This window comes from Copadichromis virginalis, linkage group LG2, assembly GCF_057382275.1.
Source record: "Copadichromis virginalis isolate Kocher_CV1m ecotype Utaka linkage group LG2, C_Virginalis_male_GT1.1, whole genome shotgun sequence".
In the NCBI taxonomy this organism is placed as follows: domain Eukaryota; kingdom Metazoa; phylum Chordata; class Actinopteri; order Cichliformes; family Cichlidae; genus Copadichromis; species Copadichromis virginalis.
Genome location: NC_140619.1, coordinates 6,718,697 through 6,737,487, shown reverse-complemented (window position 1 = coordinate 6,737,487; position 18,791 = coordinate 6,718,697). Strand labels below are relative to the sequence as shown.

Here is an 18,791-nt window from a genome sequence, read left to right as displayed (position 1 = left end):
AAAAAAAAAACCCCAAACAAGATTTAATAAAGTTCCACGGTCCAATAAACTCTTCCTACTCCTCTTCATCCTGCAGAATTGCAATTGCCTGTTCCTTTGATAACAAGTCCATGAAGTCATTTTGCCAGTTATTCATACTGAAAGAATGTGTTTATGTTATTTGCAGTTCATTAAAATTATCCTTTTAGTTGATAAAAGAAAAATATCAGTGATAAATCCATGTTTGGATCAGTGACATTTTCATATCTACTATATGTCTCTGGTCAAGGTTTGATATCTCTATTGAGAAAACATGACAGTTTTTCAGTAATATCCATTTAAAGGTGCTTAACTCAAGGATAGTACCACAGCAAATGCCTAAAGGTGTAATCACCTTTGCAACCACTGCACACAGTGTTGATGATGTATGATTAATTTTCTACAGTGTACAGGTTATGTTGTGGTTCCTATCTATTAAAAACAATAATGCTACACCACATTCAGTGGCTTACATGCTACAACTTGCCTTATATTATTGATTTGTTTTCCCTATTATCCATCCATTTACTTAACAAGTTATCCATGCAGGATACACCCTGGACAGGTTGCCAGTCCTGTGAGGGTGCACAGAAAGATAAGCAGCAATTCACATTTATATTCATGTCAGTTAAGAATCACTAATTAGCCTAATATCCATGTCCTTGGACTGTGGAGGGAAGCCAAAGTAGGCTACCAAAAGAACACCCATGCATGCACTGGAAGACCACTCCACCTCTCTACAGCAACATTCGAACCCAGGACCATCTTGCTGTGAGGTGACAATGCTAACTACATTTAAAGGGCATTCAACATATTGTTTTAAGCACATCTTGTTGGTTGTTAGCACCATGCTGTTTGGTAGTGGTCGTATTAGACCCCTTCCAGGTGGGAGGCTGCGTAACAATGTAGTAGAGGCCACTGGATGTCTTAAGCATGGACAGTCAAAATGGAAGACTTCTTTTACTTTAGTTGTGGGTAAGAGCTGAGTGTTTTGCAAATCAAGAGAGAAGGCTGTGCTAATGATATTCTATCCATGACACTTAACTCCAAAATCAAGAAAAAGATTTGTAGCGTATATTGTATATGGAGATTTAACAAATAAATATCTGTCTTCTGCTTCATATTTAAATGTTACAGTTGTTTGAAATGGGCTTGGATGTCCTTTTATAAAAGATTTTCCTTTCTTGCAAAAAAAGGTTATAACAGGCTGATGCACACAACCGAGCCAAATGTGTGAAGATGAAAGCTTTTTGTAAAGATCCTCTAGGTGATGTTAATTAATTGTTGAGTAAGCTGACCCATCCTCTACTCCATCCTGCATTTCTTCACTGTCAGGGTATTTTGACCTCCTGCCAACACATGGTGCGTAATCATGCACATGGTTTCTGTTTGTCATACCTTATATTCAAACTGCAGATCAGTGAGTGATGTGATTAATTTTTGAGTGCATAACTGCATACATTTGCATATTAATATAGAAAACTGCATTTTTGTCAAATTTGTTCAATTCTTCACTGCCTACAGAGCTGATATTAACACCTACAAATTATAAAATGACAATAACACTAACATGAAATGTACACAAATTAGTGCATTAATTAGCTTAATGAATTAGTCCATTAGCATAACTGGTCATATTTAATATATCATGGTGATTACGGCAGCTAAATTGCCTCCTATTTGGACGTGATCCAGAATATCTGAGGGATGATTATTAAGGCTGTGCCAGGTTTGGGCCTCAGCCTTTTTTAGATTTGGCTCAACTAGGACTCAATTTAAGCTCCACAAAGAAATCCCCCCTTTCTGAAAATTGCTCCTTAGATAAAATGAAAGAAATAAAGCAGAGGCATGCTTTTCTTTTTTTTCTTTTCTTTTTTTTAAAAAGAGCCCTTTTCAACTATTTTCTCACATTGTGGCTAGTATTTCTTCTCATTATCATGCTGTGAATAGCAAAAACCACCATACAGTTAATGAAGTCCAATGGCATTTTACCCGTTTAAACAGTAGGCTGCTGTCAAAGAGGTGGCTTAAAGGTGAGCTTGGGTTAGTTAATCTGTCATAAAATGCTCTTTCTTCCTGAATTTAAACACAAAGAAAGCCCAGAGGACCTTATTACAACTCCTCAGGTGCCACCGACACATATTTTTCACTCTTTAAGTCTCAGTCAGTCAAAAAAGTGTTAGTGACATCAGCATAACGAAAGGTCACGCATGACCGGCTCTGTGTAGAAACATGAGTTAAATATATTGAATACAAAATTATCTTCCAAATATGGAGATCACAGGGAAATTAGAGGCCGCACACAAACCAGAATCCATGTTAGCTGTCAGCAGATACAGCTGCCAGCACAGCTGGGAATCTGCAGAGGAAGTGCTCTCATAGCAAAAAGACGCTGCATATCCTCTCACCAACACATCTGTCACCATGTCATTTGAGATGAATGGCCAGTGATTACACAATGATGGTTTTGTCAGGAGGTGGCATCTAACCACCTAATTCTGGATAAATGACAAGAGGGTTCTTGTTGCCACATCCTTCTGAGACAAGACAGCATGGATGGGTTGTCAAATCAATAATATATATATTTAAGGAATCTTTTCCAGATATTATTATTCAGATATTTTATATTATTTTTTTTATATATATACACACTTGTAAATAGTCCCCTTAGAGCATGAGACAGCACAATGGAATAATAATTTGCCTCACCTGTGCTCAGTGGTTTTTGAGCACTGAGTATGATACACAGCTTGTAACCCTAGACTTGCATGTGGCCAGTTCTACCTTCTAAGTATTACCTTAGAGGCATCAACATTTCTGCAGGAAGGACCAACTTCAAGAAACTTTCCTTACTCTTGGACAGGATCCTCCTTAACACAGTGCTGCTTATTAATATCACAGAAGGCTGATTCGAAAAGATATTCCATTCATATTCATATTTGATTTTATAAACATCTGTTTGTTTTAGTACTTTTCTTCAAGTATAAAAAATGCTCACAGGAAGTATGCTTTAAGAGGGACTCATCCAGGCTGGAGAAACTGATCAGGAGGGCTAGCTCTGTGGTCGGCATGAAGCTGGACACTCTGGTGACAGTGGCAGAGAAAAGGACATTAAAGAAACTGATGGACATTATGGACAATGCTGGGCATCCTCTGCACACGGCCATAAACAATCAGAAGAGTCTGTTCAGTGACAGGTTGCTTCTCCCCAAGACAAGAACTAACAGACTTAAAAACTCCTTTGTCCCACACGCCATCAGACTGTTTAACTCCTCTCTGGAGGGGAGAGGGAGGGGAAACAGGAGGACAAAGGAGGGGGGAACAACTAAGCTGTAGTGCCTCTGCACCTCACTGTACAATACCTTGTGCAATACTTTTTGTAAATAGTCAACAGTGCAATAGACTCAATACTTGAAATGTGCAATTCACTTGTATTTTTATTTTTTATTCCTATTTATTCTATTTAACCCCTTTGTATATTTTATTTATATTTGTCTCTGTATTTATATATGTGTGTGTGTGTGTGTGTGTGTATATATATATATATATGTATATATGTATATATATATATATATATATATATATATATATATATAGTCCAGGATGAGACAAGGAACATCCAAGAATACATTGGGAAGATGGCCCCAACTGACCGAGTGCTCAGTGAATACCTCAGGCAGCAGAAACCCAAGAAAGAGGAGGGAGACGAGGAACCATCATGGAAGGACAGGCCCCTGCACGGTATGTACCACCGGCAGATAGAGGAGGTGGCTGATATCCAGAAATCCTACCAGTGGCTGGACAAAGCTGGACTGAAAGACAGCACAGAGGCACTAATCATGGCAGCACAAGAACAAGCTCTGAGTACAAGATCCATAGAGGCTGGGGTCTATCACACCAGGCAAGACCCCAGGTGCAGGCTGTGTAAAGATGCCCCAGAGACAATCCAGCACATAACAGCAGGGTGCAAGATGCTAGCAGGCAAGGCATACATGGAACGCCATAACCAAGTGGCCGGCATAGTGTACAGGAACATCTGTGCTGAGTATAACCTAGAAGTCCCGAGGTCAAAATGGGAGATGCCCCCAAGGGTGGTGGAGAATGACCGAGCTAAGATCCTGTGGGACTTCCAGATACAGACGGACAAAATGGTGGTGGCTAACCAACCGGACATAGTGGTGGTAGACAAACAGAAGAAGACGGCCGTAGTGATCGATGTAGCGGTTCCGAATGACAGCAATATCAGGAAGAAGGAACACGAGAAGCTGGAGAAATACCAAGGGCTCAGAGAAGAGCTCGAGAGGATGTGGAGGGTGAAGGTAACGGTGGTCCCCGTGGTAATCGGAGCACTAGGTGCGGTGACTCCCAAGCTAGGCGAGTGGCTCCAGCAGATCCCGGGAATAACATCGGAGATCTCTGTCCAGAAGAGCGCAGTCCTGGGAACAGCTAAGATACTGCGCAGGACCCTCAAGCTCCCAGGCCTCTGGTAGAGGACCCGAGCTTGAAGGATAAACCGCCCGCAGGGGCGTGCTGGGTGTTTTTTTTTTTATATATATATATATATATATATATGTGTGTATATATATATATATATATATAACAGTTCTGTAACTGTAACTTCGGTCGTTGCTGTGCTTTTTTTGGAAGTCGAATTTCCCAGAGGAACCCACCCGAGGGATTAATAAAGTTCTATCTTATCTTATCTTATCTCTTATGTTTCCAGGTGCTATAACAGCTTGCAGTAAAAAGAGAAGCAGAGCAGTTATCATGAACAGCAAATCTCACCATGACTTTATAGATAAAAGAGCACAAAAGTACAAAAACTAAAACTTCATCAAGAGAAAGTCAAAGATAAAAAAAAGGCAACAGCATGGGCCAGAAATTTTAAAAGACAAGTGATCTCCGGCATTGCAGTGCCAAATTTCTACAACTGTGATTATGTAGCTCTCCAGGTTCCTGCCAAAAGACTGTGCAAGCAGATCAGCACTGCAGTTATGTTTAACTGCGCAGCGATAAAAGACTGTGAGCAACTACAAGGACTAAAGATGTAAAATAACCAAAAAAAGTGGAATTTTAGGTCTTTAATGCTGGAAAAAGTAGTTTGGAAAAACGATTCCAGCTTAATATAGATCCAATAAAGAGCATGGGTTTTCATGCTGCATTATGCTGTGTTCTGGGGTGGGGTCCTCCCCAAGGACATTTTGACCTTCAGACACATAATTTCCCACACTAGTGGATTTTTTCTACCCTTTCAACCTTAGTTAGTAGTGAAAATGTCTTCAAAGGAAAAAACAACGAAAAGCTTACTAACAATTCAAAATATACCAGAATACGTTACAATAAGGTTCTCTGGCATTCTGTATTGCTCTCAAACAATTATGCTCAATTATGCTTGTTTTTTCTGATATTATTATCCTCTCTATGTCAACACACGTACAGACATAATTTGTTCTTCTGTCCTCCTTTGTGTTTGTCTGATTTCAAACATCAGAGTGTTCTGTTTGATATCAGGCTTCTACTTGCTTTAATGTGCATGTGCCACCTGTAGTCCAGCAACATTTACACTGATGTTCGAAACTCCAATTATGTCACACATGTCTGTGTTTTGGGATGATTATTGAGGAATCACGTACATGTCAGCTATGTTATTAAGGCTGATTTGCAACAACAAGAACAAGCAATTTTGGCAAACTACACTACAAACTCACACAGCGCTCTCAGCTTCCTCCTTTAACTTTTGCCTCACTGATAAATGTCATTATGTTTTTTATTTCCTAATGTTGCTGCTTTTGCCATATTTTTGTTATATGTGCTGTAGCCATTGAGGAAGATATTCCTCCTGTGTACCCAGTGAAATCTACACCTGTAGGCTCAGTTGCCTTCTTTAGTTTTCCATAGCACTTTTCTAAAAACGAATAGTAAATATTAATGATAATAATGAAAATAAAATAATAATAAAAGAAGCTCTGCTTCTAAATCAAAATCCTAAAACTAGCGTTGAGGAAATCTTAACATCTGTTGATGTCAAAATTGAGTGAAAATGAATCAAACTCGATGTGCATGGTGATGTTCACGGTGATGACCATGCATGAATTGGCTTTATTCTGTCAACGTTTAATTAGCAATATTTGACAACAAATGAACAAAACAAACAAACACTAGGCACTGTCTTGCTGTCTTGGTATGCATAATGAAAGCACCCTTGAAGACTGAATCCTGTGCATGAAATGATAATAAATAGAAGTTAGCGCATGACTGTGGACTTCTAATTCATAGGGGGCTGATAACACTTATGTTTTGCAAAGAAAGTGGAAATTTGTCTAGTGTGGACTCGGTGGAAATTTCAGGAAATACACTGAAAAGGTTGGCAACTGTTCTGGAAATTAATTATAAACAATCCCACATTTATCCGCTCCATAAATGAAACTCCAGCGCAAGCCTCTTATCAGTGTGGTAATTAAAGGCTTTGATTTGCACTGGCTGGAAGTGAACAGAGTCCTGGGATCACTGCTGGAAGTGACCTGAGGATTGTTTAAAGCTTTCGGCAATGTTATCATTTTTGAAAGATTCATATAAAATCAAATCCCGACGCTTTGCCATTGACACATATCTTAGTTTTAATTTATGATTTGGAGCCAGTATACTATACATGCTCAGGTTATAGCATGCAAGCCTATGCTGGGAAATATGAGACTTGTGAAATAAAAACCTTAATATGAAGGCACAAATCTCAACCTTTCCCAATAAAATAAAGGTCAAATGTAATATTTTCATCTTTTTACAGAGGGAAATTACTCTCTTGTTGATTCTGCTGACCAGTTTGTAGTTTCACAGTAGATACCTGGCTGGGACTGAGTACATTGCCCGGGGTGGATCTCAACAATATTTTCTGGAGGGGAGATTTTTGTCCTGTTTCTTCAAAATCCCATTTCTTTAAGTTCATCTCAGGATATAAACTTATATTCACCAGCCAGCTCCTCTAACCTCTAGGCAAGTGCTGCCCCTTTTTATGAACCCACTTTGCCATTTATTAACTGACTCACTGACTGCAAGTCCTGCAGAAGGAAATATAGTCTGTTTGAGTTGTTAGAATTCGTACCCCCGTATAACCATTAGAAAACCTAAGTGAAAAGCTTGTTTTTGCCCTATGCAAAACATTTTCAGCATGTCCCTTTCAAACCCCAACTGTTTCATTTTCATGCACATGATAAATGCATGGACTACAGAGGCGGCTAACATTTTCTTGATGCACCAAAACAATAACAAAGCAGTCAAAAGATGTAAGAAATTAAAAAAAAAAAAAAGATTCATACAGACACCATGCAGGGGCATAGCATGAATACCATATGAGATACCCATTTAGGCATGTATGACATTCAGAATGAGTCCTCTGTTCCTTTGTTGTAGGAAGTCCTCTATCTAAGAGATTGGCAGAGCATTTTCAGTATTTGTAAGGGAAGAACAAGGAATAAACAGAAGCACTACCCTTGGGCAAAGAGTGTTGCCTGTGGTTTTGGACGTGCTTTGAACTTGAAGGAGTCCTTTATCAGTAGACAGTGGTGTTGGGAATGTATGAGTATGAGCATAGAGTATATGAGAAGTGGCACGATAATTCTGCCACATAAGACATGCTTCGGCAATGTGCTTGGGCAGCAAACACACAACAGATGCTCCAGCGTTCTCCAGATATCTCAGAGACAAACTGTAGTGCTCCACTTAAACTGAACTGTACATAGCAATACTGCTGAGCGTGCTTAAAGAGATCTGCTCACAGGGGTCAAGGATGTGTCAGCTGAAGCATATGGTGGAAGAGGGGAGCTGGTGGTCTAGTAGTGTGGGGGATAGAAAATCCGTTTATCTGCTGACTAAAGTTACACTCCAGTGACCTCACTGACAATCTGAATAATTTCAAACAAGTCTCTGGAGGAAATCATTGGTTTGCCAAGCAAAGTGGGAGCATCCAAGTCCCAGTATACAGTATGCAATCAGCTGCAAGCTGAATCAGGCGCAAGTACCTCTGCTGCCATCCAATTTCTCCTCTGTATAGGTGGGTTTTATTTTGACTAGAAATTGCCCTGCTGAAGATAATGATTTTCCTGTGAACATGCATCTCAGGAGCTTAAAATATCAATATGTTTTGGCAAGTCTACTCATCTAGTCTAAAACGTTTTTTGGTGTTTTTGTCTATAATATGCAGCATTTTATATCCTGAAAGCCAAAATATGAAACCCCAATGAGAAAATTCTATTACATCAACAATAATTCTTAGCCAAATTAAAATAAGCCAATATAAGCAGTGGTGATGTATGTGCTTATTCCAATGCAAGCATATTGAGAACATTTGTTTGCATTTGTTTTTCACATTTACAGGATCATTTAGGGAGTGTAATATATGAGCAGGACCCTGCAGACAATACACACATAAAATTTAAAAAAAAAAGATCTGCTTTGCATTTTTACACAGAGAAAAGTTAAAGATATTGAATAAAATGTACAGTTTGTAATGAAACTCAATGACATGAGACCTTAATTTGACCTGAAATTACTAAATAAGCCAAACTTCTCCTCTTGAGGTGTTTTTACTGTGAATTATTCTTGTTATATAACATGTTATCTGTGTGGAGAAGAAAGGAGACGCTACAAATTAACTATAAAAAAAAGAATGGGGGTTGAGAAATGTCCAGTTTTCCACTCAATATGCTGCCCCAGTTAAAAAGATGTTTGTTGACCTTGGGATATAACTTTGGGCTATCCTGTCAATTTAAAATAACAGAGTTTTAGAAGTCTATAGAAAGGGGATCCGGTAACTGTGCTTTGCTGTAGGGGGCATTTTGCTGCCATTTGGTCAGCTTGTTCACTTAGAGCCAGTCCTCTGAAAGTGTGGCCCGCCAGCCAATGCAGCCTTCACATATAACAAGAAAAGAATCGAGTGCTGTGAATTTCAGTCATCCATATTTCACGTTTCACTACATACTGTAGCAGTACTTAACAAGGAAGGAAGCATTTCTCATCAATCTCTTCTTTTCTAGCCAGTACAGCACATTTGAATTCTGTACAATTGAAAACAGCCTCAAAACAAAACAAAAAAAGACAAAATAAATTAGCATAACATAAACTATAAACCTGTGGACACATTATAAACTCTAAAAGTGTTTGGTGTGACCCCTGATATTCCAAAAGGAAAACCACCTCACTGAAATCAATGAAAGGGAAACATTATTTCAGGAAATCTTTAAGGCAAATGTTTGAGATCTGCTTAAATATGGGGGAAAAAAACTTGTTTCATTATTAACTACAGCATGTTACAGCATTTGGCTGATGGCTAAACATCTGTCCTTTGTTCTGAATATTTTAACATCAGATGACTGAAATCATGCAGAGAGGTGACCGTCTCAGTAGTCATGTATAATGATGGTTTTTACAACTTATTTACAAATACTAAATATTATTTTAATCCTAATCCGTCTCTTAGTCAGTCTTAATTCAGTAAGGCAGGTCTGTACTGCAGTGGTAATAAAATTTCAGATAAATACACAGGTAAAAATTGAACAAAAAATAATTAGAGTTAATCCATATTCATGAATAAGACCATACATTTATTTGTAATTGGTGTCTGTGAATATTTATATTTCCCTAATTTTTCTTCAGGCATATTCTAGTAGTATAGTCTACATATATATGGGGCCACATACAGTACCTGCCTTGTCATTTCTAATTAAAACAGTTTAAATTAATTCAGCTCTATGTGTGTCATATTTGAATATAAATGTGGAATGTTTGCCCCTTCGGCTCAGTCAGTATGGGGCTCTGAGAAGAAGCGATGCCCACCACGCCCGCTGTTAATCTGCTTCCCACCAGCAGAGGCAGCATTGAGCTGTGACAGCACAATAACATTAAAACCACGTCGGTGTAACTGCGCTGCGGTTGTTAGCAAGCGTCAACGTGACGGTGAACTGTCTTCACATGTCCCCAGAAGTTCACCTACTTGTCCTTACTGTCTGTGAGTGCAAGACTAATTCTCTCGGAGTTCTTATCATTGATAAAAACAGCCCGAGGACACTTAAGTTGAACTGAGCTTATATACTTCGCATTACTTGGCAAAGCATTAACTTTAACATTACATTTCCCATGTACAAGGTGTTTGTAGATTTGGCGAGCTTGCCTCTATTGAAATGCTTAATGGTGAGAGCGGTGCAGCAAACACAGCTTGTGGTCTGCCTGTAGAGGTCCACATATGTGGAAAATGTGCAATGCCTTAACACGTAACCAACTCAAACGTATTAAACTTAAATGCATTTGGTGTTTCTTAAAAGATGTTACTGTTGATTGTAATTTAACGAAAAAAATAAATAATTACTTAATGTTTAAGATAGTTCTGTGCGAGCATATAGTACAGTCTTGATTTTTGAACCACACCTCAATTTCGCATATTTTACTTCCAAGGAGCGTGCCTTTCTTGTAATTTCAGAGATATTACCGCTAGCCAAAAAACAGACATATCTTTGCATGATGTGGAGTCTGTGCTTAGAAAATTTGGAATAACTGGAGGATGAAAGTTATTTTAGGCTTTCCAGTCGTTCTGTGTACAGCAGATAAACAGTATCTGAACGTCATGTCCTTAAGAAATAGGAAAACATCAAAGACCTGAAACAGGAGCTGAGAGATGTGTCTGGCACTTAAGTTGATCAATTTACTGTTCACCAAAGCCTCATCAGAAATGGCCTCAATGACCCACTATCCAGTACGTTCTGGAAAGCATCTGATTGGCAGGATTTTAATTTTTCAGCAAGACAATGTTACTAAACACACTGCCATACAGCAAAAGCGTACCTGGATAGAAAAACTCACAGGGGAACACTGTCAGTCAAGTTTGCCTAAGAAAGTTCAGGCTGTGTTGGAGAATAAAGGTAGTCATACCAAATATTGGCTTTCCAGTTAGTTACAAGAAACCATGTTTTTTGCTTTATACTCTATTTGCCTGACTGTTTGCACATGTTTCAATAAATAGCTACACCTGTTTTCCATTTTCCTAGCAAATTATAAAGAAATGAGGGGTGGCTCAAGACTTCTGCTTGCTATTGGATACATGTGGAGCAGGTGCTTTCTTTTTCTAGCATCTTTGAACCTTTAGATATTCAGTACAGGCGATACTCTGGAATTTTCAGAGTTGAAAAATAAATTGATATGAACCTTGAATAGTTCACCCAAAATTCACTTTCTGAAATTTTCTCAAGTGAATGATGAGAAAAGAGATAAAACATCCAGGGTACCCATGTTTTTTCTCTCCTATGGCATTAATGTTGAAGGCAGTTACAGTAAAAGTTATGCTGAACAAAAATGTTGTTTCGGCTTGAAATTATGACACTTGGAGTTTAAAATTCATTTGGTTGCAGTTTTTAACCGATGTGGTTTTCATGTAACTATCCCTGTTTACTTGAAGTTACAAGGCCTCAAAATTACCTGAATTAAAAACTGGCAAATATCAACTCAATGCTTTGTACTTCAAAGGCATGGTAAATATTCATAGTATTAAAGAAATGTTGCATGGCTACATCAAATATACTCATTACTATACAAAAACAAAAAGTTGATTCTGAGTTGATTCAGGTGGCAACTGTTTCAGATTAGATTGATTTTATGATGTGGCCCATTAGTGTCTTTCTGTCTGCTGGCACACTCGTAGTCTGTGTTTTAACATATTAGTGTGGATTTTGTGGTGGAGTGTTTTTTCCTGTTTTCAGTGGATGTGACACGTTGCATTCAAGTCATTTAAATAAATCAAAATGTGATCATGAAAATTCAAAAGCACTTTTGACTTTTTTAAGCATTTGAGCTTTAGCTAGGATTTTATTGAATCCTGTGGTTAAAATTTTCATGATTTAATGACTTTGATATAAAGCAAAAAAACCCCCCAAAAAAAACCCCACGCATGCCCAGCGAAGTAGAAAAATAAGAGTCCAAAAAAGTGTTTTTTTTTCCTTCTTGGATAGAAGAAAAGACATAGCTGTCAAAATGTATCTGCCACAGAAAGAAAGATGAAAAACTTCAATCATAATTTTAAAACTTGGCAGGTTTCAAACACGTTTTGCAAAAAATGGTATTTAAATATTGATATAACAGCAACAGATTTAGATTTTTTTTTTATCTGCCAGGCATGCTCACACCCTTTTCTGTTGTTTCTTCCACTTGTGTCTGTCATCATTTTGTTCTGTGGCAGCAAAATGGTAAAAATAAACCAAGAGTGCGATTTAAGCTGTATTTTGTAAATTGGATATCTAGCACTTCAAAGATGTTGTCGCCATGAAGCTTAACAACTTCTTAAACATTTTCTTTCTTTAACGTCTTCCTGATTGATTAGCGCCCATGAAAAAATGTTGAATTATCAAGTCTCCTTCTGTTAAAAATATCTTTATATTTAGTGTTGAAATGTCAGGAAGAGTTGCCCCCCTGTCTTTATATGCAATGTGAGAAAAGCAGCCATCACATTGACCTTGAAGCAGTCTCATGGAGTGTTTCAGTGGTTGTTTGGCCACGGTCCATTGACTTAGCATGCATGTTTCTTTCAGCATCGCCCTGTTCCTTATTCATAGATGTTTGCTCCACTCACAATTGGGAGCTGTGCAGTGCAACAGGGGGTTACTGTTTCCCACTTGGAGAGCTCACGGGTAACTGAGGGGAGTTGAAAGGTTCAGAACCTTGCATGCTGTAAGTTTCAAATGGCAAAGGAAAACCAATGAATTGAAAATCCACAGCCTTAAAGCATGTCATGTCAAAAATGCTCACAGCATGTGCACATTCTTAACAGAAACCAAAAGTTATTAAACATCCTGGAGTTCAGGTTTGTGTGCTATTCACTGAATCCAGCTGCTGCTTTAAGACTGTGGTTCCCTGTGAATGTCAGGTTTCCAACAAGGAGCGAACAGATAAATCTGAAGGCTTGGAAACTAAGCCGGAGGAGAAGAGAGCAGAATAGGATTTTTCATCAAAACAAATGTGTATTTATTACCGACATTTATGTAATCTTTGTTTTTTTGTTACTTTATTGCTTATTACTTTGAATTGCATCTGTGACTATTATTCAAATAAAATGCAACCCACACCCCGCGATTTCACTTAAACTGTTTATGATGCTATTACCTTGTCACACCCACCCCTAAACAAAGCATTAACCAAAAAAAAAAAAAGAATTATTGTCGGTAGTAAACAGAAGTTATGGGGGAATAATAAACAGCTGTACAATAGTATTTAAAAATTAAAATTGGTGAGTCCTCCTTATCAACCAAGTTCAGTTTGTTTTCTGAACATGGAGGGCTTTCTAGCATCTGGTGAAGTGGCCCTTTGCATTGACTTTATTTGTGGGCGTTAACAGAAAAGGCTTGTGTGCTTTAATGATAAAAACAAGCATTTTTTAAATGTGTATCTCTACATGATATCCTATCTTTCTCTGTGTGCAACAGTCTATTTTAACTTCTGTCTCCTCTGCCTAGAAAGTTGGCAGTTTGAATACAAAGTTAAAGTTACCATCAGTATGTCTGCTAACAAGGAGCTTTAGTCTGATGTTATTTGCAACTTTCTTTCTGAGTGGTCTTTTTACATGTGAATAAAGGTAACGTCATAGAACAGCCAAGACTTTAAGCAGAGTGAACGGGGTTTTTATCAGAGTTATTTTTTATAAAATCAGGACTTTGGCCTTGAGGAGAATAGGACTGGAAAATGTCTTTAAAGTAAAGGCTGGTTAAAGCCTTGGCTATTCTCTCTGTTGTTGCCCTAGTGAACAGTTGTGTGAACCAAAAGTGACTTCAGAACTGGCACGCACCACACTTCGGTGTAGTTTCAACTTGTCATCCACCTCTTGAATTTTGTAACCAGGCACATGGGGTTAAAGACATATCGGGTCAATCTTTATAGCCACTTCGCTGATATATCAGTACAAGAGCTCAGCAAATCCCAGCTCATACAGAGGGAGATGCTACAACAGCTTGAAAAGATAAAGTGGAGATCTACATTGAGGGATGAAAGATGAAATTGTCCGTGGTTGTTGGTTCAGAGATTTGAGCCTAAAACGTCTCCAAGTGTACAGTATTTCATTATGTTGTTATTCTGGTCCAGACCTTATTTTATGTGGGTTTAGAGAAATCTTAGCAGCTCTGAGAAACATTGAAAAAGAAATTGTAATTAGCAGGGCAAAACAGATGTTAGAAGGAAGCGTTGGCTGTGACTTTTGGTGCAAAAGTATTTTAAACAATCTGCTACAGGGTTTGGTGCCCTTTTGCAAAAGACTGAAAGACTCTTAACTTTTGCATTATGTTGTTCTTTGTGTTCTTTGTTTGTTTTGTAACACGAGCTATACTACAGCTTATATTTCGCTGTCTGACTAAAAACAGTGAGAGAAGAAAGTTGGGGATGGTAACAGTAGATGTTCAGCTATATTGAGAGTTTTGCATTTCTCAAGGGCTTTCTTTAATTATACTGGAGACAAGCTGACAGTAATTAGAAAGCTGTAAATTGAAGACTTATCAGCAATAAGTCAGAATTGGTCCAAGATTACTCATAATAATGGGGAGAGTTTTTGAGTAAAGGTCTTTTGGGGGAAACCATGCATAATGTCAGGAAAATGTATGGCACGCTTTAATAATATATTCCTATTTTCCAGAGTTATGGGTTACCACACATGCATGACAGTTGACAGTAAATTTCAAAATGTGCATTATTAAAATCTAGCCAGTGCCCAGTGTGGTGCAGTCAGTGTGATGCATACATAGAGCCAAGTATCTGTAAGGTGAGCTGTATGGGCGCTTATGGTAACTTGCCCAGTGCATGAATGGCAGAAATCTACTGAATGAGATGGAAAGTGTCTGTGAGCTTGGCAGGGCATGATTCATTGTGTACATAGTGGGAGATAGGTAGACTTCATTTCAAAGTCAATGCCAAAGCTTAGGTGTGCTCTAGGGGATTTAAAACCACATGCCGAAGTTATGATGGCAGCCTCTCGGGCATCCTGGGAAAAAGAATTGAGACTGTTTTTGTCTCTTGTGCTTTCAAGAGAAATAAATAAGACGTGCAGCATTTACTCAAGATTGCATGTTTTCCCTCACATACTAAGACTTACAGTTGTAGATCAGCCCTGCTGTGCCTGGGATATTTGGGGGATTTTGCTAAATTTTCATTGCCATATTTTGAGATTTGTTTATTTTTTTTATTTTTGAAAATGAGCTAAAATTCTTAATTTATTCTTAATTGGGTTTTTTTTTTTCACATAAAACATATTGGTACATACCAAAGATGTTTTAGCCCTCCATCAAAAAAAAAATTATGCCTGCCATTTAGAAAAAATTAGATTTAATTTACTCCAACTTAAATCAGATTTTTGTTTTGTTTTTAAGAAGAAAATGCAGAAACTGTGAGGTGAGGTGATAAAGATGCTTTACCTCGAGCTACATCCAGACAATCATTTTTATGTGCAGCGTTACACCCAGAGGCCCATTTTGAACCAAGACCAACCCACATTAATGTATTGTTGAGTAAGCTGAAAAATTTAGGCACATATAAATTGCACAGTGAAAATTAATGAAATTCATCAGTTTATTATAAAGAATATAATAGGTTTTTAGTAATTTTATCTTTAAACTGATATTAATGATTTATACTTCAAAATTTCTTTGAACTTTCCTTTCTTCAAGGCTCATTTGTTGAGCAGGGCTTATAGGCATATAGGCAGGGAGTAGCCATTTTCCTGCATTGAGGGCATTGTCTTCATCCATCCATCCATCCATCCATCCATCCATCCATCCATCCATCCATCCATCTTCCGCTTATTAAATTGAGGTTCCAGTCATCCCTCTGCAACCATTATTCAATATCCTTTTTTCATTTCTCTAAGGGGTTAGTTTGTTCAACCTTATGGCTGTTTTGGAAGTTCTGCTTTTTTAATTTTAGCACACTGAACGTCTTTGAGTTATAATATTTTCCTCTCTGGTCCTCCTGTCCATTCGTGGGCAAGATACTGAATACTTAGTTACTCTTTCCCCTCAGGCCAGGTATATTAAAGGCTGCATAATTTATTTTTCATTTTCCCCAAAGAATTACAGAGTCTGCGATCTATTTGTATGTGGACAATCCCCCTTTTCTCTCAAGCTCAAGGTTTTCTTACCACCTGGCTCGTTGGCCAGGTCGGTCAGTATTATTCAGATGCCTCCTTTGAGCAAGCTCCAACTACTGTTTGGAGTGGAACTGATGGTGGTAGTCCTTATTCTGTTCTGGAGAGCTGCTGCAGTTTGAAGGGCCAATCTAAGCAGAACCCACAGCAGGTTGAGAACCCCTTCGTGTGCCACTATGTCGAGCTCACCAAAGCTGAACGGATTAAAAGGACATTGCCAACTGCAGGTTGGATGGATGAATGCATGGATGTGTACCCCATTCGTCTGGTACTCACTGGAGGCTGAACTGAACTGGAAGCTGAATATATTGTTCTTATAATTGCATTATTTTGAAATTAATTTAAAAAAGGACACATGTGCTCCCCCACTTGTTTAATAGCTCAGCTGCTGTTATTGTTTGTGTGTGAATGGTCAAATCAACGCACTCATTGTAGTGATAGCGGCTTTAAAAGAAAATCTGGTTATTTTAATGAATTATAGGACAACACAGTTTTAAAACTGTCTGGAGCTCCAAGAAAGATTACTGATTATTCACTAGAAGGAGGACTGGAAAGGTGCTTGCTTATGCCGCAGTTGTGACTGATCATAATGAGTTTAATATCTCTGAGGAACTGTGCTGTATGGTGCAGTTAAACTTCTTAAAACTGTGCATATGTTTTTGTCTCTGACACAGCACTGTGCAAAAGCTGGTCCATTAATAACCCATTTAACACTGGGATACCGGAAAGAAGATGATTGATTGTGCTAGCAAATATGGTAATCCACCTAGTGTGGCATAAAGACTGTGTTAGCGGAGAAGTGGAGCAGCAGCTGCTGCAGGCAGGGTTCCTACCTGGATCTGGAGAGTTACGACGCACAGAGAATGAATATGAATATGATTGCATTAAAAAAGTGAGTGCGACTATTAATGCCCTATAGCATAAAAGGACCATAATATGTCCGCAGGGGGTTAGTAAGGCTGTTGATCATTACCAACATTTTAACAATTATTTTTCAGGTTCATAGATCTTTTGAATTTCTAGACTCATTGTTCCGAACAAAACCTCCTACTCGATTATCGAGGCACTTTGAATGTCTGTCCCTCACTACTGCACTGACACACACTGAGGTAGAAGACCTGGCACGACATTTCATTTACAGAGGCTTAAGCTTTGTTCACAAGGTAGCCACACTAAAGACCAAGGCTTTAACATACAGGATTATACGAATATGTTGTCTAGAAGTTTTTTGTTTGTAGTTAGACAAGTCTCTGTTTGGGGTGGGAGTGGGGTGGGGGGCAGGTGTATATCAAACCTTGAAAAGAACTGGATTGGTTAGTAGGGGCGCTGGCGATGGGTGTAATTTGTGTAGGAGGATTCAAGGCTGTTTCAGAGTTCGATAAAGAACATTGATCTTTTTTTCTTCTAAAGGCCAATGAAACAAAAAGTCTGAAAAATCTGCCAGAGAATTACAGTATACAACACAGCTGTTGAAAATATTTTTAATTAAATGTGTTTTCCACCAAAAGACCAAGTTCTTTATATCTCCTCCACATGACAAAAAAAAAGTAGGTTTGAAATAAAAGGAAGTAATTTCAAAGCAGAAATCCTGCAGGCATCAGGCAACAGAGGAAGGCTTTTGAAGACATGTAAAGTCACAAAAATAAAGTTTCAGTATCTCCTCTCTGTCCGGCACATCACAGTGACACACTGCTCTGCTGGTGCAACCTGCTGACCTCCAGTGAAAAGCGCGTGGACCCACAGAGCTGCCACAGCAGCACCATTGTTGTCTGACTTAGTGTCAGCCCCAAAGAACAAGGAAGCGGGGTCACCATCCTGCTGTCACTCATCTCCCTTCACTGGAGAATGGTTTTGGATGTCTTAGAAAGTGCAGCTCAGTGTTTGACTGTGAAAAAAAACAAGTCAAGTCTTGTCAGATTTATTTATAAAGTGCTTCTGATGGAGGAGATCTTTGCAGTGAGGTGCATAAAAAAACCCGAGGGTGTAAATGCAGATAAAGATGAGGGATAAAAATATGAAGGAACAAATGCACTGCAGGTTTCAACATAACAGTTGTTTAGCGTGTAAGGCGTGTAAGGCGGTATAAGAGGAGTGGTTAACGTATCGTCTTCTCTGGGGATGTCCTGTGCCTTGCTACTTGCTCGAACCTATCCGTTTCACTGACACAGACATTTCCACAGGGCTTGTTTTTTCTTTCCCCCCCCTCCTTTCCTCCACAAGTGTGATTTTGTTTAATTCATGTCATGCAAAGGTCAAACTTGTTTTTACACAGTCCAATGAATAATTGAAAATGCAGTCGAATTGGAGGTGAAAAGTGAATATTCTCACTTTTTAAAAAAAAATATTTCCAGGCTGCATCTGTGCAAAGCTGTGAGGAATCTGTTTTAAGATGTAATCTCTCCACTTCATCACAGTTGCTTGACTTAGACACTCAGCCTAATTAATCCAAAGCCCTCACTTTAATTGCCTTAATATATTGGCTCTTTGTCTTCTTTATCTTGATTTTCTCATGACGTCTATTTCCCCGTAATTGATTTGAAAGGAGATCTAATCTCCCTGCCGAGTGTGGGCCACGTATTGATAGCTTTAGTTTAAATCAGCGACAGTTTTGCGGTTC

The 18,791-nt window shown here is 38.5% G+C and overlaps 1 protein-coding gene across 1 annotated transcript in view; it reads left to right on the top strand.

The window, feature by feature from the left end:
* fstl5 (follistatin-like 5) overlaps positions 1–18,791 on the top strand; it is a 200,923-nt gene that overhangs the window by 18,206 nt on the left and 163,926 nt on the right. The gene's annotated exons all lie outside the window — the stretch shown is intronic.